This window comes from Symphalangus syndactylus, chromosome 6 (genome assembly GCF_028878055.3).
Source record: "Symphalangus syndactylus isolate Jambi chromosome 6, NHGRI_mSymSyn1-v2.1_pri, whole genome shotgun sequence".
Taxonomy (NCBI): Eukaryota; Metazoa; Chordata; class Mammalia; order Primates; family Hylobatidae; genus Symphalangus; species Symphalangus syndactylus.
The window spans coordinates 21,173,160-21,196,619 of NC_072428.2; the positions used below are offsets into that span (position 1 = coordinate 21,173,160).

The following is a 23,460-nucleotide window of genomic DNA, read 5'->3' on the forward strand; positions in this document are numbered from 1 at the left end:
TCAAATCTGAGATAAGACACGGTAAAATAACATCACTCTTACATTCTCTCCATTGACTGCTCTGCAACAAAGGTTTTAAAAAGCAAATGATTTAATTTTGATTATTGGTGTCATACAAACTTACGGAAAACTTACAAAACACAGGAAAGGAATGAAGGAAAGTAAGTCCACCACTACAAAAACTACAGCAAACACTTTTCTGTGTCTTCTTCCAGTTTGCTTACTGAATACACACATTCACACGTGCACACACGCACACAAATACTTTATGCATATATACATAAAGTATGTATCTATATACACATACACACAAACACACAAATATGCATACTCACACATATGCTTGCATAATTGAAATGGTACTGAATATACAGTTCTATATTTGAGAGTCATTTTTCCACTTAATCTTATGTTATGAGCATTTTTCCACAATCAAGTGATCTCTCCCTGGCTTACAACCTCCAAGAGTTTATGTTCACACCCAGTATAAATGTTCTTATTACGGCTAAAACCAACATAATCTGGCTCCTGGCTCCCTCTCTAACCTCAAAGTAGCTTGCTTTGCTCTAAGCACAAAGCTTCTCTTCAATTCTCTCAGACACTCTGAGCTCCTTCCCATCCTAGAACATTTGTATCTACCTTCTTCTCTGTCTGGAATGTTCCATTCTAAAATGGTCACATAGGTGGTTCATTTTTTTGTCATTCAGAATTTTAACTCCACATCACCTCACTTTAGAGTGCTTCCCTAAACACGCTTACCTAACCCCCAGTCTCTCCCTCAACTCATTTGGCTTTTGTGTCTTCACAATGGCATGGTCGTCTATTGGTGTGTGTGGTTATTCTCTTTTTCTCCTTCCTGGAATGAAAGCTCTGAGAAAGCAAGGGCCTTTTACTTGCTTGCAGCTGTTATCTGTAATCCCTATAACAGTACCCAATAGAAAGTAGATGCTCAACAAGTATTTGTTATATAAACAAATGACTCATTGAAATTTCCTCAGAAACACACTTTTAATATATTGGCAGACCAAAAGCCTGTCGTTTGCTCTCAGAGTTAATGGCATTGAAAATGAAGCCTAACTGCTATCAATTGGGTAAAGAATTATTCAATACAAGGACTTTAGTGAGTTTTGTAGACATTAATCTGAAATTCCAATAGAGAGCCAGAAATCATCCTCTTCTACTTGATCCTGTGTAACAATCTCAAAAGACTTCAAAGGTTGTAACTGAAAACTCCTGGGAGTATATGACCCCCGGTTTACACTTGAGGAAACTGCATGCAAAGGGTTAAGTCATTGAAACTATCCTGGTGAAGCTTGATTCCTCCTGAACACATCCTTAGGCCTCAATGACAGTCCTTCTCTAAGGAGACATGCTGACATCATCTTGGGACAATGCCCCAGGTGCCCGGCCAGGCACCACTCCTTGTTGTTAGTTAAGAACCAGGTCTGGAATCAGACAGAACTGGCATTAACCAGCTCCATCTCTTCATTGCACAGCTCTGGAGGTGGGTAGGAAGATTCCACTTATTTACCAACAAGAAAGTTGAGGCTCAGGGAAGTGAGTTGCCCAAGGAAGCAAATGAGTACTTCTATCTAGAGCCTATAGTCTCCTTCCTGAATCCCAGTTGCTCTGTTCTGTATTTCTGAGCTGACAGCAAGAAGACACGGGACATATTACAGCAATGTCTCTGGGTACCCATTACCTTTGAGATTCTGTGTTGCATCATCTTCAGAACTCTGAAAGATGAGTTTTATGTATGTATGTATTATTTATGGGTGAAGCTCAGAAAAATTAAATGACTCCCCAAAGTCACCCAGCTCTTAAGTGGCAGAGCAGGAAATCTATCTCAGACCTGTTTACCACCCAAACCCATACTTTGAAACACTTTACTATGTGCCCAAGGATCCTTTTCTATCATTAGGGCAACTGAAGAAAGGAGAGAGGCACACGTAAACAACTGTTAAATAATGACAAAGATAGAGTCATTATTATTGAATTGTATGGGCAACCACTGCTTTCTCTTTCCTGAGCAGGAAGCAGATCTCAACCACTAGGAAACAATGTCTAACAAATGCAAAATGAGATAAGAAAACTGTTAAAATTCTGTATTATCCTCCTTGATTCTGAAAATAGTAAAAGAAGAAACAAGAAATGGAACTTGAAAAGACATAAGCCAATGTCTATTATTTTTATTTTCTTTTGTTTGTATCTTTAGCACATGGGGGGAAAATAACAACTAGGTGAAATGGAGAAAATGTGTTTTTGCAGTTCACTCTTTTTCAAGCCTAATGGTGTTCCCTTAAGCCACTCATGCAGCACTTGGCTGATGGGGCAATGAGAGGATAGAGAAGGAAATGCATAAGGCCCTTTTGCAATACTATTTGTTTTTACTGACCTTTTCAACTTTGGCCTCAGTTGGCCAGTCTTACAAAAGCAAATTGTCAATCTACATCACAGACCTTCCGGGGCATCTCCTTGTCCAGCACACAAAAGAAAAACAAAGCATTCTTATCAGCTTCTTGACGATAAGGCTGATAGGGGAGCCTCTGATTCCAGGCGAGGCAAACTCCTGTCTGCCCCTGGCCCAGGTGGCTGCTGTCACTCTCAGGTTAAAAATCAACTCTGAGGCATGGACAATAATTGGAGCTCAATGGTAGTTTCTTTCTTATTACAGTCAATTCTACCTTGCCACCTGGCAGACAGAATATGCAAATGTAAGAGGAACCAATTGAGGCTGAGAGTTTTCAGTAAAATCCCTTGAGTTTCATGAGTTTCAGTAAAATCCCTTGTGTTTCAGAAGCCAACATAACTTCACTGACAATACATGCATGCATTGTGTGAGTGTGTCTATATGACGGCTCTTCCAAAAGTTCGTGAAAAATATGTGCTATGAGAAAACTATACATAGATTTCAAATTTTTTTTTTTGCACCAAAATAAACTCTCACTAACTTGATATATCTGAACAGGATCTAGTTTGAGGCACTAACAAGGATAAGACATGTTTGAAAAGATCCTCTCTCAGAGCAACATGAATTCTGCTAAAATTGAAGCAAGAACACACACCAAAATTTTTGGTGAGGCTTAGGTGGAAGAATGGCAAAATCACTGATGCTTTATGAAAAGTTCATCAGGACAATGCCCCAAAGAAACCAGCAGCTTACAAACAGATAACTTGTTTGAAGAAGGGACAAGATGATGTTGAAGATGAAGGCTGCAGTGATATGCCATCCACATCAGTTTGGGAGAAAAAAAATTAATCTTATTTGTGACTTAAATGAAGAGGACCAATGATTAACAGCAGAAACAATGGCCAGCATCATAGACATCTCAACTGGTTCAGCTTACACAAGTCTGACTGAAAAATTAAAGTTGAGCAAACTTTCCACTCAGTGGTTGCCAAAACCATTGTGCCCAGATCAGCTGCAGCCAAGAGCTGAGCTTTCAATGGAAATTTTAAATAAGTGGGATCAAGATCCTGAAGCATTTCTTTGAGAATTATAACAGGAGATGAAACATGGCCTTATGGGTGTGATCCTGAAGACAAAGCACAATCAAAGAAATAGTTACCAAGAGGTAGAAGTGGTCCAGTCAAAGCAAAAGTGGACCAGTCAAAGCAGGTGGACCAGTCTAGAGCCAAGGTCATGGCAGCAGTTGTCTGAGATGCTCAAGGCATTTTGTTTGTTAACTTTCTGGAAGGTCAAAGAACGATAACATCTGCTAATTATGAGAGTGTTTTCAGAAAGGTAGCCCAAGCTTTTGAAGAAAAAATGTATCGAAAAGCTTCACCAGAGAGTCTTCCTCCACCATGACAATGCTCCTGCTCATTACTCTCATCAAACAAAGGCAATTTTTTTGAGAATTTCTATGGAGAAGCCATTAGGCATCCACCTTACAGTCCAAATTTGACTCCATCTGACTTTTTTTTTTTGTTACTTAATCTTTAAAAATCTTTAAAGGGGACCCATTTTTCTTTAGTTAGCAATGTAAGAAAGACTGCATTGACGAGATTAAATTCCCAGGACCCTCAGTTCTTTAGGGATGGACTAAATGGCTGCTATCATAGCTTATAACAGTATCTTGAATGTGATGGTGCTTATGTTGAGAAGTAAAGTTTACATCTTTAAACTTTTATCTTTTAATCTCATTTTTCCATGAACATTTTGAATTCTCCTCATACTTACATGTGTGTATGCAAGTGAGTGTGTGGTTGTATGTGCATGTGATCAGCCAAGACAGGATGAAACAGACAAACTCAACCTTTAGCCTTCCTAGATGTGAAGGCTTAAGCAGGTCCTGACACATTGTAGGTATCTGCAGAGGGCTACTGATTGGATGAAGAAATCCTATGCAAAGTAAAAATTCCACAGCTTACATTTACCTTGATCTCATGAGAAAGTCCAACTCCTAACCCTGACGCTATTTAACCACTTAGGAGCTGCAAGAATGGAGTTAAATACTTCATTTCTGGTCAACTATCCTGTGAGTGTTCACAATCCTTCTACTCTAGGTCACTCTTGACTGAAAAGGAGCCAACATTTTCAAGGCTGTGTGTCATTCAAACGCTGATAATTTATGAAAATATTTCAACAGATTTCCTTGATACTAATGCCAACCCAAATTTTTACCCTGGAGGATATTAATAATGCCAACAGCAAGAGCAGTGGCTAATATTTATTATGCATTCGTTATGTATATGCCAGGCTCTCTTTTAGGCACTTTAGAATTATTAACTCATTTTATCCTTAAAACATCCCTATGAGGTGGGTAATATTAGTATTCTCATTTTCCAGATGGAGAAACTAACACACAGAGAGGGGAAGAAATAAAGAAACCTGCCCAAACTCACAATGAAGTAGAATTAAGGTAAGGTTGAGACGTGAATAGCCATGGACCACAGAACATTGCTTGACAGAGTGCCAATGTCTCTGGCAATGGTGCTAGCCATGCTGCAAACCACTATAGAGAGGCAAGACTCCTCAGATGTCTGTGTGTATCTCCTGAGAAACAGACACCTCTGTGATTCAGGATCCACTTTGACTCAAGAAGCTAATACTAAATGGCTGATTGCATCTCTCAAACAAGCCTTTCCGGCTGGAAATAAATCAAGAATGTTTTCCATTGAGCCCTCTGGTCTCCAATAAATCTCCTGTATCATGTAATGAATAAAATGTCCCAAGTGCCTCCCTCTGAGCGATAAATGAGCTCAACTGAAAACACTGACTGTTTGAGGCCAGTTTTGGATTCGGAGAGGAGACTTCCTGTGGTAGAAATGCCACCAGGCCTTTAGCACGCTCATTACTATAGGTCTGTGGGCGGCACAGAGGGGTCATGGAGACCAGTGTCCCAGTGTCTAGGAATCTTATCTCCCTACCCACATGGGAAGAGGTCTGCTAGGGAGCGGTCAGGAAGGTGAGAAAAAGGAGCTCTGAAAGAAGGTTTTTTTGTCCTAGAAAGCTGGTCTCTAGTGCCGAACTGTTATGAAGGTCAGTAGTTCAACCTAGTTAGGACCTCCTCGAACCTGGTTCAATTCCTGACCCTGCCACTCACTTTAGGTGACACAGGTTGTTAGTTACTTAACCTCTCTGACTCTCCACCTCTTCCTTGATGGGGTGACAATGCTAACCTGTCAGGGTTTATGGAACTATTAAATGAAATAAGGTAAGTCAAACACTTGATATGGTGTTTGACACTCAATAATCAGAGCCAATGAGCATTGCACACTTATTAGGTGCCTTATGTACTTCAGCTAATTTAATTCTCATAAAAATGCTATGAGGTAGGCACTATTGCTAAACCCATTTTAGAGATGAGGAAACTGAGGCACAAAGTGGTGAAGTCCTTTGCCCAATGTCATCCAAGTGGGAAAGTCAGTGTTCTAACCTCTATGCTATGTTGCCTCCTATCCAGGCTCCTGGTTACAGGTACTATGCATTCTCTCCTGGATAAACCATCACTGACCCCAAATGCCATTAATCTCATCTATACTGTCCCCTAAGCCTCAGATCAAGGAAAATGGATCTCTAATAAAATTGTCCCAGCACATTTCAAAGCTTTGCCTAGATTGTAGGGCCTGCGAGGAATAATAGCTCCTTGGTCCACCCCAGTTATTTCTGAAGTTGTAGAAAATCACTACATGTACTGGGAAGAGAGCACTGTGTAATTTTCACCCAAGTTGCCATCATCTACGTCTTCCCAAACTTTCCTGAGAGGTGAGTGGGCTGGTTCATGCAGTAGCTAGTATTGGAGCTGGGCTGCAAGGGATTTTCAATATGGAATCCAGGAGTTGGTCAATACATCCATGGACCTGTGAGATTATATGCAAGATTGTGTGTATGGATGTGTGTGTGTGTGTGTGTGTGTGTGTGTGTTTAGGTAGGGCAACATCTCTGGTTTTCATTGGTTCTCAAAGTCTGTGACACAACCAGGTAAAGAATTACAAGAAATTATTATCTCCAAGGTCTCTAGTAACCAGAAATTCCAGCATTCTGAAATTTTGGAACTTCCCTGTGGGCTTCGTGACAACAGAACTGGTGTCTCCCTTCTTCACAATTATATCCCCAGTACCTAGTACAGCCGCCCACGGTAGGCAAATGTTGAATGAAATAATGAATTAATAAATGCTCTCTTTCTGCCCCCAACCCCCAACAGGCTGCAGTCTTATAGGGTGCAAAAAGATCACCTATCAGTTTCCTTTCCCACATCATATCTGAAGAATCACCAGCTGGCGTTTGCTGAGAATTCCTTATTGGACACTTAAAATGTCTTTAACCCAGAACTTTGCTTCTGTGAACATTTGCTGTTTTCCCTGAAAGCAAATGTTTCAGAGACCAACTTTTAGTTTTGTAACTGGCTTTGTCTGTCTGAATGTGCAAGCCATCATCTCAGTTACAGGACAGTATGTTCACATATTACCACAGGGCCATTTCTGAGGCCAGATCTCCTAGGGAACATGGTAAACACAGTACATTCCATATGAAGACCACCTGAAGACAACCTACAATCGTACTATGCCCAAAGAGAGGGCACTGTCAGTTCTCCAGACCAGACGTCTCCAGATTCTGCAAAATGAGTTAATTTGTTTTCTAACTTGAGCCACCCAGGTGTGCCAGATCCCTATTTGTCATCTCCTCAGGAGGGATGAGGCAGAATTAGATTTTCAGTTCCAGATTAAGCTATATGTAAGGAGAAGTTGCTTTATCATGAAGATGAGAATAAAGCCAATTCCTGCTACTCAATGGTGTTCTAATTCCTGCAGCTCCTGGTCCACGATAACCACAGTGAGCACTCACTGAGTGCCTAGTCTGGGTTCAAAGTATTCAGCACTTTACACCTAATATTTCACTTAATTTTCCTAACAATCCTATGTGGCAGGCATTTTTATTATCCCCATTTTACACAAGAGGTAAGTGATCCATTGAGAAGACGTAAGTAACTTGTGCTAGTCACTGGGGGACCTGGGTTTCAGACTGGGCAATCTGGCTGATCGTTTTCCAGTGTTAAATACCAACTTACGTGCAGGTCAGACACTGAAATGACAGGAAGCCCACTTACCCTTCATGTGATTTTTTTAATAAAGTGCGGAGAGGTGATCATGAAAAGAGAGCCCTAGAGAGAAGAATTTGAGCTTATTGAATATTATTTTAAGATCAGAAGTCCCTTGATTCTGGACCACAAGATAGGGGCCTTTACCAAGGCTTGGTAAGGCTTCAGTGGAATAAACTTCACTAATGGAATTTTCACTCTCTCTCCAGAGAGGAGATTCTGAAGTCTTGACCTTGACTGGCTTTCCCCAACAGTGGGCTAACTGCTTCTCTCTGATTCTGCCTGTTGGTCTTCCCATCATACTCTTGGGAATTTAGAAAGCCCAAACCTAGTCATAGCCCTCAGGCCTCCTGCCCTTTACAGCCTGAATGCTCTCCCTACAATTAGGCAGGGCTCTTAGGAGAGGACTCCAGGACTTGGGGTTGGCCCAGGGTTGGGTCACCAAGGACACAGGCTGTCCTTGTGACATTTTGAGATGTCTGCGACCAAACCCAAAAATCTAGACCAACCAAGCTAAGGCTCCAGGTTGATGTAGCTGGAACATGGCTCTTTGGGTGGACTGCACCCAAAGTGATCGAGCTCCTGGGAGTCGGCCACACACAAACCACTTGGGCAGCCAGAAGCCCTGGTAAGCTCTCCAAAATTTTTAGTTTTACAGTGTTGATCATTAAAAAGCCAGGATTCTATTTCTGTCCTCTCATTTGCTGAGCTCATGTCCAAAACAGATTGCACAACTAATAAATCTTACTGAGCTGATTCTGATCAGAAGTAGGAAGGGAAAAGGACAAGGTTTTGTTGTTTTAAAGCATTATTGTTAATTGGATTATCTACTTTTAAAGCCAGGAGGCACAATGGGAAGCTTCTAACCAATTTCTCTTGTGACACAGGAGAAAATAAAATCAAGAATAGCCGAGCATGGTACTCCAGCAAGTTAAAAAACAAAACAAAACAAAACAAAACAAAAAAACAAAAACACGCACACACACAAAAAAACTCAGGGGTTCATAATTGCAGATTCCTGACTCCTACACCAGTGCTCTTGCTACTGATCTATCTTTCATAAGAGGTCTGAGCAAGCTGTTCTCAAAAAAGCCACAACTCACTGTCTTAATGGGACATGAAGAAGTCATTTTCTTCTTCATTTGTTCGAAGGCTTCAAAGCCCAGAAGTTTTCATCTGGGAGTCTTTCTAGCTATTGTGCCCTCTGCTGCCCCCCAGGCCTGCCAGTCTAGAAGGCCGGCAGCCTTCCCTCTGCCGCCACATCACTCGCCCCCATCTCCTGACGCCCATGTGATGGGCTCCTGGTGAAAGGCTGTATTGTTTAGCATCCACTTCTGAATGAGGCCAGAATCACACTTGGTGGCCGAATCGCCTTTGGCTGCCCAGTGCAGACCATGAGTATTGAGTGACTCAGTCTCTCCCGGAATTGCCCTGGAGGCGGATGAGGGTTTAATGAGCAGAGAAAACAGTCATGAACAATCATACCCAGAGAATTTCCTCCAGAATGTGCCCTGGGTTGCTTTCAACTGAGCTATTCATCACTTGGCACTTAGAAAGGCAAGGCACCCCAACGTCTTGGCACCTGGCTAGACCCCCGATTTCTCTGCCTTTTTTCCATGGAGCCTGGAGACTGTCGTGGCAGCCAATGCTGAACCAACATGGAGGGGCCTGTCACATTGGAGAAGAATCCCAAGGGTTCTCCTAGCTATTACCCTGGCCCTTCAGCCAAGGCCACCAAATGATCAACCCAGTGCACAGTCTAGAAAGCTCTTGGGTTGTTTTGAGAGTTTGGAGAACAGTCCTGTCCCTGTCTCCTAATGGGATGATGGGGACTTGGAGGTGAGGGTATGGAGAACTGTTTAACCCCCCACTCCTGGTCCTGGATCCAACAGAGTCTTTCTGGCAAAAGAAAGTATGTGTCCCAGAACTGTTGCTTCACTGCACCAGAATTCTGTAACACCAAGTAGTCTTTGACGAGTGAGTCTTCAGGGAGAGAAACCACAGTACCCACCCCTGTGTGTTGCCATGGTGATCAGGAAATCCTCTGGCCTCACGATCTTTGTTTTCTGCTTTTTCGGATCTTATTGATTTAGCAGATTGACTAGCACAAACCCAGGATGTGGTAAATGAAATGAAAAAAGCATCTCAGGGCCCAGATAGGGTTTTTCCTCTTGCAAGTAGAAAATAAGGTTGGGCCACTTGGTTTTGTCATTGGATTTTTTTTTTCTGGGTAGTTACAATGACTGACACATCACCTAATCAATATACAGTTTCTGCTAATGTCTATAGCTGGCATTTTGTGGAACTGCTTAGCTTTAGTTTGAGGGAAGACTTTCATAACCGTTGAGGTAAGATGAGAAACTGTTACTCACAGGTAATATCTGTATTTCAGGGGTGATTAATGGGTTGCTGACATGCTGAGGTGAGCCAGGGGCCCCCATCTGGGAGTGGGATGCACTGGTTCTAGCCTAAACTCTGTTAATTATAAGCTAATTATGTGACCTTGAATAACTCCCTGTAGCTCCCCCAGGCACACCTTGCCTTCCTACCACCCAAGATGAAATAAAAAGTTATGAAACTTTTGGAGCTTGGGAGAAAAAAGTGAGAGGGTTGATGTGCATACCTGGGACTGTATTAAAATCTCATAAACCTTCTCAAAAACCTCATATGAATTAAGACACATTGGGGCTCCACCCTCAGCAGAACAGAATGGATTAAAGTACATCAGGCTTTGCTATTCTTGCCACGTAGCAGTTTCCTTCACCAATTATAAAGCACTTTCACATCCAAAAGCAGCCTGTGAGGCCCAGAGGGTAGGTACTACAGACCCATTTAAAAGATGAAGAAACTAATGGACATAAGTTTCACAGACTCAGTCTTACCGAGAGTTTGATAAACCCGGATCTCAACTCAGATTTTCCAGTTCTGCTAATTTTCTCCATTCCCCTGTGGTGCTGTCTTTTCAACTTGGGTTGTCAACAAGCAAATGGGACCAGTGGCAGCATTCAGAGAGAAGATTGATGGTTTTCAGACGTTTCTTTCTCTCCCTGCCATGATGTCTTAGGCACAACCACAGTAGTTCAAGTGGTTAAAAATCGAGCTGAGCTAATGGGGGCTAGAATGAGGGTGGAAGCGCAGACCCAGAGACTCAATCTACCAGCTGCTCATTCTCATCCAGCACCCACCCTACCCCATCAATGGTCCTGGCACCCGCCACAAAGCCCTAGGAGCCTCAGTGGAAAAGTCTGAAAAATACTGTGGTAGGGGCCAATCAAAGTGATGATGGCCACCACTTAGTAAGTCCTGCAATAAACCAGGGGCTCCAAAGCATTTGGAAACCTAGGAGGGTAAATCACCCCATGCAAGGGACATACAAACAGATGCTCAGAGCAATTAGCACAGCTCAAAGGCTGCAGCCCAAATGAAATACATTGTGCAAAAATGCTATCCATGAGCCAGGCTTAGTATTATCATTTTTGTATTTTTTCCCCTCATTAGTAAGAATACAAATATCTTGCAACTTAAGGTTTTTCGTAAAGATTTTCCCTTGCTCACTCTGCAGAGGAGATAGCAAAGTTCGAGTTTCCAATCCTACTCTAAGGAGACTGGGGCTGGGTAAATAGTGGACTTGGCCAGATTTATACAATCAAAAACTGCAGTAAGACTTGTCCTTGAAGATACAGCCATCCAGATGGAGAGAAGCAAAAGGTCACCACCAATTCCACCAGAGCCCAACTTCAACACACAGCCCAGGGCATCTCCAAATTTGATTTTCTTTCCTCTTGCCTCTTTTAACATCTCCTTAAGTGAAAAAGAAAAGATTCTGCAATGTATGGAGCTGCTAATTTGTGTCAGATTGTAGTCTATGTGCCTTAACAGATGCTATACCTTGAGAAGTCAAAAAATCACCCCCATTTCACAGATGCAACAAGTGAGGCTCAGAGTATAGTCCACTCAGCATCCTGCTATGAATGTAGCAAGAGCCAGGAGTCAAACCCCAGAATAACACCTGGTCTCTGACATGAGTTAGCTAAGACTCAGTTTACCAAAGCTGTGCCTCTCTGGTTGGGATATGTGGATTCTCACCCTGGGGCATGAAATGTACTTGAATGGTGGGGTAAATGATGTGGCTGTAACACTAAGGCTCTGGCAGCTTCTACTGCTGAGCCCCCAGCTGGGCTTTCCAGTGATATTAACACTAATAGAGCACCTACTGTGTGCCAGGCTCTGTGCTTGGTACTTCACATGAACTATCTCGTTTCAATCCCACAATAGTCACATGAGATAAGTACTATTGCGATCATTGAAACTTTATACACATAAGAAAACTGAGGCTGAGAGAGGTGCAAGTTTGCACCAGCAGGGGGTGAGGCAGACAAATCTCTTCTTTCTCAGGGGCCACATGCAAATGTCTCTCTCCTTGCTGAACCTTGACTTTAGGAGGGTACAGACAAGAAGCAGAGTCATGCCTCTTCTCAGATAGTTTTAACATCTTGGGTTAGAATTTGCTAATACCATGCAAATTTAGCTGGGGGGTGGGAGCTGATTACTACTTTCTCCTCCCAGGAAGTAGCCATGAGAACAAAGAAGACAGGGAGAATTTCATAGAGAAATTGGTCTTGCACTGGGATTTAAGAGGCCTGAGCCTCAACAGGGCTGACCCTGTAGTGACCACAGCAAGAGGTAAAGCTTGATGAATGGACTGGATTTCTGCCTGACTAGTATAGTCCTCTAATTCTCCTATGAGGGACATCTGTTCTTCCCAGGACAGATGCCATCTGGTTCGCGTACTCCATAGATTGATGCTTTTTTACCCCTTTCCCCCTACCACCACTATAATTCACAGGGTGCACAATGCCAGTCACACTCCAATGGGCACTAAGTGCCTTGTAATCCTAGTGGCCTCTTCCCTGTTACTCAAAGAAGCTTATCCGAATGCAAGCAAGTGAGTGTGCATGTTTTTCTAGGAACAACCATGAGTTTGCTTCAGTTTAGAAAAAAAAAAAAGGTAAATCATTCATAACCCTTGGCACTTGGTGGCCAATAGCTCTTACTTACAATTTACCTTACAACCAACACTGACTTACAGGTGGGTTAAAACAGAACAAGATTCATGCCTTTAGGTTATCTTGCCTTCTTCAAATATATTAGCAATGAAGTGATGCAGCTGCAAAAATATTTATTTGCAACAACAAAGCATTACAAGTGACAAAGTAGAGCTCTAGATTTCCACTGATTTCAAAGTCAGAGGACTCAGAAATCACCAGGTCACATGTTGATGACTCAATCTCTGTCTTTCCTTGTGTTCCTCTTTTTCTATCAGATGCTAAAGCGAACATGGGTGTATGCGTCTGTGTCTGTGTGTGCATGTATGTGTGTGTTTCTGTCTGTGTGCACAAGAGCATGCATACAAGAAGCGGGGTCTCCTTCGCAGTCCAAGAACCCTACTGCTATTCACTCTTCAGATGTTTTGGGGAGTCACACTAACTTTCCCAAGCAGAAGCCCTACAGAGGGAGAAGCTGGATTGTGGGGATATTTTTAAAATGCGGGCCAAAAGATTTCCAGGATTACTACAGTTCCAACTGCCCTGTGAACTAATTGCTTGTAATTCACACCTCTTCCTGAGCTTTCAATCTGTGAAATCTCATCTGGAGCAACAGATGCCAGTCTCAAATGCCAAGCTCCAGAGAACTCATTTCTGACAAGCTTTTAAATCCAACTCAAGCCACAGGGTTTGGACCAAAATCTTTACCATTCCATGCTCAGCTGAAGCAGGCCAAACATAACTTCCTTCTTTTAAGGAGCATGATCCCTGCAAAGATCCAGAGGCTTGGAAATGAAGGACATTACAAATGACCCTTGTGTGCAATTGCCAAAGAAAATAAGGTCTTGGTTTTCCCTTAAATAAATGACCCTCATACATGACAGGAGACCATACCTCGCAAAAGCCCATTCTTTCACCATAGACATTGGTGACCTAGACCTAGACCTAGAACCATCAGGGTGGGAACAACTGGGTCTCTTTCTACGAAATCTGTGCCTCTCAAAGCACCATTAGTTCCCATAAAGCATGGTGCAAGGTGTCAATTCACAGCACCTTCCCTATGATATGGATGATATGAGACAGATATAATCTTGGGGGCTGGAGAGTCAGACACAATCTGTGCCCTCAAAGAGCTTACCTCTAGAGTGAGGATATAGTGTACAGGTAAATGATTAATACATGAATATGGTAATTTCAGATACTGATAGTGTTACACAGAAAATAAAAAAGGATATTATAATAGAGAATGACAGGGCTCTTTTGACAGGTGGTCTGTATGTCTAAGGCTCACTCTTTTATGAACTCATGGACATACTTTACTTATTTATTAGGGGGCTTTTTGTAGGCTTAGATACCTGGCAAAAGGAAATACACTCCTCCTCCCCCCAGCACACAGATTAAATAAGATTTGGAATTCATCTTTGCCTTCCACAGTCCATAAGGAGATGTCCTTAGAATTCAGACTCAGTAGGGTAGACAAGGGAAACTTGGAAGGCAAAGGCTACAACAACTGAATGACCTGGCTTAAGGGATAAGAGTTCCATTTGGGTCACAAGCTGCATAGAATTGGGGTAAGTGAAGCTACATCCATCCCTTCTGAGTCTTGACCAAAAAAAAATTCAAGACAAAATCCAACCAGAGATTTACAGAGCCGCCCAGCAGAGTGCAACTGTGATGTGTCCACTCCCAAGCCCTCTGAACGCTTACAAGGCTCTCCTGACCCCCTGACATCTATGCCATCCATTATTTCACAGTTGCTGGTAACTGGTGATTGCAGGGATTTGCCCTCATTGTATTGTGAGATTGTAGTAACCATACTCCAAGTATGGCTTGGATCAGAAAGATCCAAGAAAGACTTGGTCCAAGTCCTGGCTTGAGCTCTTGCGGGATGTTATGCATGCTATGTTTTCTTAACCTTTAAGCCTCAGTTTCTTCATCAGTAAAGGAAAAGTAATGCCTTCCTTATGGGGTGCTTTTTGAGTATTAAATGAAGAAATATACCTAAATCATTTAGCAAAGGACCTGACTTTCTGCAAAGAGCCTGGTACTTAACAGATATTAGCCAATCATCACAAAGATTAAAGTGTATTAAAGGCAGCTTAAAAGTAAAGTGCCTCTTACTCTAACTTAATTCTTTATTAACTGGTCAACCACTTTCAGTATCCTTGGTTACAACCACTCAAGACCTCCAGGCTTCCTGATAATTAGGAGCCAGAAGCCTAATTATCCAGTACATGGGTGCTTACTCTATATTATGTGTGTTCTCTCTTGATAGAGAGGATAGATTGGAGATAGATGAGAGAGAGAGAGAGAGACTTTATAAAACACCATTCTAAGGAGGATCCTGCCTCAAGTGCCCTAACCCATATAACCAAAGTGGGTTCCACTGGGACCATGCCTTATTCATCTTTGTGTCCCCAGTGTCTGCCATTTAGTATGGTGCACAATAAATGTTAACTCGGTTTAGTGGGAAGAACATTAGGTTGAAGGTCTAGTGACCTGGAGTTGTAATATCAGGCTTCTTACTGATAAGCTGTGAGTACTTAGAGAGGTCACTTTACCTTCAGAGACCTCGTTTACTTTATCAGACAAGGACAGAGTTGGATTTGAAAATCTCTAAGTCCCAGCCAACCCAGCCCTCTGCCTCTAGGAGAAGGCTACGTATCTTTCTCACTTACCCTACAAACACTCAAGGAATCCATGTGACTCTCTCCTGCCTGTAGAGAAATGGCATTTCACTCTGGTGTCAAGGTGGTTATGGTATAATGAATGCGTCAGACAGGGTGGACTGGCCAGTAAAAAGAAACGACTGGCAAAACACAAAAGAAAGTGTTACCAGCATCCTGCTCTCAAATTACACCAAATAAACGCCTTTCAGCACGCAGATATGAGAACCTGCCCCATCGAAGCTGGAGGGAAAGAGTGGTTTCAATTAAGAGAAATGCAGCAGCTACTGATTCCCTTAGAGAGAAGGCTCCTAAATTGCTACACATTGTCCCAGTGATCCCTGCAATAAATTTCAGCATCTTGGGCCAATTTGAACCATTCTTCCATTCTAAGACAATTCTCGCCTGAGGAGCTGCTGAGTGGCCCCCAACTAAACAATGAATGGGAAGCTGGGAGGCATCCCCCACCTGGCACCTTGATCTTTGGTGGCCTTGGAGGCCCCATTGCCACTGGGGAGAGTGAGGAGAGGGAAATTTCCATCACCTCCTTTCCTGAAGATGCCTCCCAAGAGTTCTCAATTGTTTTGAGCTCCTTAATTCTCAAGGAGCCAGAAAAATCCAGTTTCTTAGGAAAAGGAGACACCTTGAACTTTCAAGGCTCCATTCTAGGGACAGAAGAACAGGATTAATCCCATGAAGCTGAATGGGAACTTGCAGTGAAGCGTTAAAAGGGAGAAGGAGCTCTGAATTGAATTCCAGGCCCACCATATAAGAGCTGAGACATCTCAGGTGGGTTACATCCATTTTATGAGCCTCAGTTTCTCTGCCTGTAAACTGGCTCTGATGAAATTCAGCCATTCATTTATTCAGTTGTCATTTGCTGCCTCTCTCAAAGAGAAGTTGATGGGAGTTAGAGAATAAATATACAAAAAAGCACCAGTAGAGAGTCTGGATAGTAACAGATGCTTAATAAATATCCGTTTTCTTCCCTTCTCCTACAGGAAGATGAAACCTTGGATGACTGGCCCCAGTCTTCCCTGCTGCAAAGGGGTCTCATAGGTTCTAATTTATGATGTGTTTGCACCATGAAAAAAATCATTTGCACTTTGATAATCTGCTCTTTCATCTCAAGCAACAGTCCAAAATCACACTCTAATGAAATTGAAAGCAGATGAGAAACCGACACACATGTAAATACTCCTATTAAAAGGTGCAAAAGACTTACTCACTTCTGAGGTGTGGCTGGGAATGGCCAGATCTTCTTTTCTTTAGAGGACAGCAAAACTAAGCAGCTAAAGGCAATTAAAGGTATTTTTGGAGATGAGAGAATTGATTAAAAACCATGGACACACTTTATGCACTCAGAAGCTGGTCCCTGATTGGCAACCAAGAAACTCCAAGCTTGCGCTTCTGGGAAGAAGGGGACTCTGGGAAACTCCAAACTCAGAATGAAAAGGAAGCTACTCTGTTAAACTGCCTCTGGAAAGAGCCCTTCTGTTCTCTGGCCTCAGAGAACAGCACTGTAAAGAAACAATTGCATTGAGAGAGGGAGGAAAACACCATTTCTTCCTCCAGCCCCACCACCCACTGCCGGGACAGAAGGCAGGAAGAGGCTGATCCTGCTGAGACAAGCAGCCTTGGAGACTGACTGTAATTGTGCAAGTAAAGACAGGACCTGGAGTGCGTTTCCCAGTTCACTTTCACCAGCTACAGCAATAATCCTGCTTCCCGGAATGTTCTATGCTGCTTCATTTGCTCAGCAACAGTTGTTCCAGGAAGCCCGTATGCACACAGTGTCAGCTTGCTGGTGTGCCCGCCCTGCCAAATTCAATGAGAGTTTATTGGCTAATGTTTTGCCCAGAAATGGGATGAAAATCTTCCAGAGGCGGCTGGAATCATTTTCAAGTGCAGCCGGAACACAGTTGGGGCAGAATGGTGAATGGAGAGGCCCCAAGTGCAATCATCACAATGATCTTAATTATGACTGTTGAATGCTTACTCCATGCCAGTCGTTCTATCAAGGGTTTCAAGTCTGTGATCGCGCCAGCCCTTACACAACTCTAAGCCATAGGTATATTACAACTCTATTTTAGAGAGAGAAAATTGAGGCTCAGAAAAGTTAAGTAAACTGCTTAAGGCCACATAACTGGTGACTGGCAGAACTGGAACCCAGCTCTATCTCTGCAATTCATACGGCTTTCTAAGCACCCAGCACACCAGAAGCAAATCCCCCCCTAATGCGTCCTTGACAGCCCAGAGACTCAGTTATGTGGGCTGGAGTAAACCTTCTCAATTCCGGCCTTTGGAAGAAGATAGGAAAGCTGGTTCTGAGAGACCCTGGTCCCTGCTGGCCTATTTGAAAAGGATCTTATTTCTGAATGTCTCCCAGGGCTCTGGGAAGCTACTTTTGGAGAAGAAACCAGATGAGTTTTCCAGAGTTTTTAACAATGCAAACAATGCAGAATACAAAAGTGGCTGTTGACGTTAGCCTTCCAAACAATACAAAGAACAGGAAGCTCTAATAGATAATTGGGGTCCTTTCCTATATCATCAGAAACTATGTGGAAGGAAGCCTGGGGATGATCTGATGAGGCTTGTTTCAGAGGTGAGAGAGCTGCCCCAAACATGTCCCAGAGGGGAGCCACACCGAGCACCCACCTCAGCCCCAGCAAGAAGTAGCCTGGAGTATCCATGTCTTGCTTCCCCAGCCCTTGCCCCAACTGCCCTGTCTCTAGAGGAAAAATGTTTCCTCCTTATCCCTCACACTCATCCTGAGTGGGCAGATGTTGCATGTGTTCAGCTTCCCTTGGGGTGATGCCCTTGCAGGAAACTGTGGAAGAGATGATTTCTTAGATGATGCCAGCCAAGGAAGCAGGTGCAGGGACTGGGGTGGCTCACAGCTATGAGGAGGAAGGAGGGAGTGAGCGAAGATGTGGCCTGTGTACTGACTCTCCTCTGCTTTTCAAGCACTTGGCTCTTATTCCAATAGAAACAGATAGGTTAAAAGATGATAGACATAGATAGATGATAGATATAGATAAAGATAGAGATAATTAAGAGATAGAGATAGATATATGGCAGATAGATGATAGATATAAATAGATAAAGATAGAGATAATTAATAGAGATAGATATATGACAGATAGATGATAGATGGAACATAGACAGATAGATAGAAGATAGATAGATAGACATATAGATGGATAGATGATAGACAAGGTTTTTTAAGAAGTTGAATTTGGAACTCACAGGCTGCATCCACCATGGTAAGCCACAATCCTACCAAAATCACCCCAATACTGAAGTGGATATGGGGCCTTCAAAAAGGAGAATCCCAATTCAGTGTCTCCATGTGCTGGGCACTGTGCTAGGAAAAGATCGAGGCATTGAATAAAGCAGACAAGGTCACTGTCTCGATAGAGGTTATGGACCGATAGAGTAGGCAGGCTATTTTTTTTCTTAATTTTTAATAAAGACAGGGTCTGGCTCCATCACCCAGGCTGGGGTGCAGTAGCACAATCCTAGCTCACTGTAACCTCAAACTCCTGGGCCCAAGCACTCCTCCCACCTCAGCCTCCTGAGCAGCTGGGACTACAGGTGCGTGCCACCATGCACAGCCAACTAAAAATATATTTTTGTAGAGACAGGGTCTCACTATGTTGCCCAGCAACCTCTGCAAACCTCTGCTGTCAAAATAAGTCTTTTGCCTCAGGCTCCCAAAGTGCTGGATTACAGGCATGAGCCACTGACAGACATTAAACAAGTTGACAACACAGCATGATAAATGTAACAGACACATGAGGTGTAGTAGGAGCCACGCTCAGTGAAAAGGGAAGCCTTTCCTCTCAAGGCCTCTGCTGTCCCCAAAGGAGATCTGTCTCTCTGAGGAAATGTCTTTGCAGCTGAGAACTGAAGGATGGATTAGGAACCAGCCGGCCAATCTAATGCTCAACAAGGCTCGTGATCAGGAAATTCGCCCTCAAAAGAAAGGATACACCATTTTGGTTTAGAATCAAATGGTTTAGAATCCATTTCCTTCAGATCGTTCATCATTAGATACTGAAAAGAACTGGCCCCCTTCCTGCCTAAGACACAATCACATCCTTCAGGTCCATTTTTAAATCCTTTAACTATATTTAGGTGATAAAAAAGGAATGGGAAACAAAATCCTGAAGGCTTCCCCCCATGATGTTGGATTCATGAGCTAACTGTGTGGAGGCAGGGGACTGGCTCAGAAAACCCTCCTGTTCATTTTTGGGTTCATTAAAAGGTTGAGATGCTAGATCCTTAAGCTTTGGACTCAAACTATTAGGAAGGACTTTTTCCTGCCTATGAAAGAGCAATTTTTAATATAAAATCCAATAGTCAATTCCAGACCCCTTGAAAGTAAATCAGGCATATTGGGAGCAAATGATGTCCATGGTGACATGGACATCAGCTCTGGGGTAGAAACTAGGATTCAAATCCTGAATTTGCACTAATTAGCTGTGACCTTGACCTTTCATAACCTTGCAGAAGTCATTAAACTTTCATCTCACACAGGAGGACAATAATGCCAACCACGATGTTAATATGGGGCTGCTTTAGATAATGGAACTGAAAACACTTCACACACATTAATACACTCTAAGAGTGCAGTAGAAAAGGGAAGATGACCATTTCCCTTGAGGGTCATCATCGCATAATTTAGAGAAAGAAATACTCATTCAAGTTCGTAGTAATTCTCTTTTAATGGATCACTCTAGAGCAGTGGTCCTCATGCATGGTGTAGCTCCAACAGTGCTGAGATGGGTTGCAAGTAATGAGTTTCTAATAATAAAGTACTCAAGTGTGCAAAAGACTGGCTATTTCTTGTAAATTATAACAGATTTAAGATTATTCCCTGATATAATTCTCTTTTGTGGAAGAGAGGAAAGGATAAAGTTATAGGTATTATCATTGAGTATAAGCCACAGACCATCTAAACCTCAAACTGCAGTGTGTCCCCCACGTGAGCTCTACCCATGAGGCATGTCTTCTCAGAAAAAGGTTGAGGGTGTGGCACAGAAGCACGAAAACTTAGCTTTGCCTTCTTTCCTTAGCCCAAATAGTCTCAAACCACAACTCTAGCAGGTAGATGGACTCCCTTACTCATTGTAGCCCACATCGTTACCAATGCAAAAAAAATTATTCTGTTCAACCTGAAGTGCAATTTTATTCAGAAACCCTGAACTTGTGCTTCAGGAGAGGTGAGACCTCAAATCCCAGCTCCAGTGGGTGGATCATGATTGGTCTAAGTTAAGCACTGTGGTCCAAGCTCTTCTTGCCAGTGATTGGTTAGGTGTGGGCATGTGACCCCATTCATCCAATGAGAAATAAGGAGAGGTCAATTAAGGACTTCCCAAAAAGCCATTCCTCCAATTTTAGAAGAGATGGTTGTGAACATGCACTCTTTCTTCTGCTGCTAAATATTGATTTTTTTTTTTCATAGGATGCCTGGAACTGTGGGATTTAGTTTAGGAACATGAGGGGTGCTAAATTGCAGGAAGACACTGGGAGTGGCAGAATTGAAAGTTAGAAAAATAAGCCTGAGTCTTGATAATATCATTGACTTCCTGGAATCATTCCAGACTTCTTGCCCTGGGAGGTAATATTTTATGAGAGTTGATTGTTCTGTTACTTACAGAAATATTCAACTGGTATGTACAGATAGGGGTATACCAAAATATACACAACAGATAACAGTCACACACGAGACACATGATGGTTTGATGCATAGATGGGTTGTAGCTTAAGTTCAATCACGATAGCTATAACTCCATCCCTGTCTCTCCTGCCCAATAAAGCCAATCTGAGTAAAAGTGAGTGAGAAAGATATTATCATCGTCATTGGGAGAATAAACTTTATTCTCATTTACAAGACATAGTTGTTTACAACCAAGCATTTGAATTAGCTAGTGCCCATACTCTACTAATTTTTGAATATTTTTATTATGACATTTACTGGCATGTGAAGGCATCTTAAATGACGTTTTTTTTTTTTTGTTTTTGTTTTGTCAGCACAACCATCTCGCTGTTCTGAAAGAGTCTACTCTTGTCTCCAAGAAGTCACCAGAAGCAAGGAGCTAAAGGAGTGAGGCCCTAGGAGCCAAATGGTTGTACATCCATATCCCAGATTTGGTCCTATTCCTCCTGCCTGACCCCAAAGGAGGCACCTGTGTGACCTTGGAAGATACCCTGTAAACCATCCCCTAAATGTACACTAATAAAACCCTAGGCCCAAGCTTCAGCCACGAGATCAAGGAACTTTCAATGAAATGGATAAGATTTGACTCTAAACCAATGCTTGACACTCAAGATCCCTAAGTAAATTATGAATTTTCCCCAGTAGCATAAAATAACTTCTATACCATATGACACTTTTTGCTTCTCCAGAATTTTTGTTTCCCTTCTCCCCAAATGTGTGCTTCTAAAATCCTGAGTCAGCTTGGAGGTTCTCATGATTTTCTTCCCACCACTATTACAGGGCAGACATGATAAACCACTTGCTTTCAGAATTTTGAGGAGCAAAATTTTTTTTCTTGCTTTCTTACTCAGAAGACCCAATGGTGAGACGGTGAGAGGGCTGGTGCAGCTCTGAAAAGTCCGACAAGGAGGGTCCTCAAGGAATTGTGGGAATCCTGGAGACATAGTTACTGCTATTCATCCAACAGGTCTTGGGAGGCTTTCCCTGGTGCTTTAAATCAGATGAGATCTCTCTATTATGCTCTCACAAGATCCAGTGCTTCTCCTTCATAGCACTTACCAGAAGTGTAATTAAACAAAGGCATCATTAGTTGTTTACTGTCTGTCTTCCAGATAGACTGTAAGTTCCAGAAGAGAAGAGACTATACCTCTCTTGTCTACAGTGGTATCCCCAGTGCCTAGCAGAGCACAGATATTGGTGTTCAACTAGTATGCGTTGAGTGAACAATTGAATAATTTGAAAACCATTGATTGTTAACTCACAAAATTGATCACAGTCTGGGCAAGGCAAAGGTCAGGTTGCTCTGGGCCTTATGGTTTCCAAATGCTCATTAAGTCAAAAAGGATCAAAAAATACCAATACGGGTGTGCAAGACAGTGCACAGCGAACCAGCTCCAAGCACAGTGAGGGCCCCAGTGCAATGTAAACACCTACGCCATTTCCCACTGTGCCACTCAAAAATCCATTACCTTATTACCTTCTTCTCGTTTTGTACTCCAAGTCTTCTTGTCCTGATCAGATCATTGTCTTCCTGTTTAGTTAGTGTCCTCTCCTTTATCATCTCAAAGGATAAAATGAAAGGAAACCGGACAAGTCAGAAGACCACGGTTTTGCCACTAATTAGTTTTGTGACCTTGGAAAGTCACTTGCAGCCCTTGAGACTTCCTTATCTTTCCAATCAAACAAGTTGGCTACATAATTCCTAACACCCTTTCCCATTCTGGCATGCCCTGTCATCGCCCATGATAACTTCCTTTCTCTCTTTCTCCTCTTCTTCCTCTTTGAACACATGTTTTGGTGTTGCTGCATGGGCCCAGCTCAGCTTATACCTTCTAAGCTGTCCCATCAGCCCTAGCAAAGCATCTGATGATTATCCCATTCTCACTTCTAGCCCTTTATTGAGTTATCCCAGCAAGGGCACTGAGAGCTGGCACTGAGAGTAAGGGCAGGCTGAATGCATTTGCAAGCCTTAGGAAGTGGCACAACCAAGAAGCCTGAGCCAATACTGAGCCCACCTAGATAAGGAGGGAATGGCAGCTTGGAGGAGACTGCTGAGCATTCCGAGGAATACAGTTTCAATGATTGGGGTCAACCAGCAACAGGAGACATAGATAGAGGCAAAAGTTATCCTAGGTAATAATAGGACCTTGTAGTTTTATATCACGTGCTTCTGCCTACTAGCACAAAACACTTTCACACCAGCAGGCAAAGGTGGAGAGGTCTAGGGGGGGCAGAGGGATTATTATCCCCAAATGGTTCACACAGTATATTGAACCATTAGACAGATAAAGCCAATAGCCCAAGGTCAAACAATTAGTCTTTCACAGGGTGGGAATTAGAGCAGAGTGTCCTAATCTTACCCACGGGCTATTTCTGGTAGACTTTTGATGGAGCCTTTTGTTTATACCTTGGTTCTATCTTATCTTACCTGCCCAGGTAGCTAGCCTACTTTTTCCCTTGGGGATGAGTAGTGGGAAACT

At 42.7% G+C, this 23,460-nt stretch overlaps 1 protein-coding gene across 8 annotated transcripts in view; it reads right to left on the minus strand.

The window, feature by feature from the left end:
- CD44 (CD44 molecule (IN blood group)) overlaps nt 1-23,460 on the minus strand; it is a 93,853-nt gene that overhangs the window by 56,886 nt on the left and 13,507 nt on the right. The gene's annotated exons all lie outside the window — the stretch shown is intronic.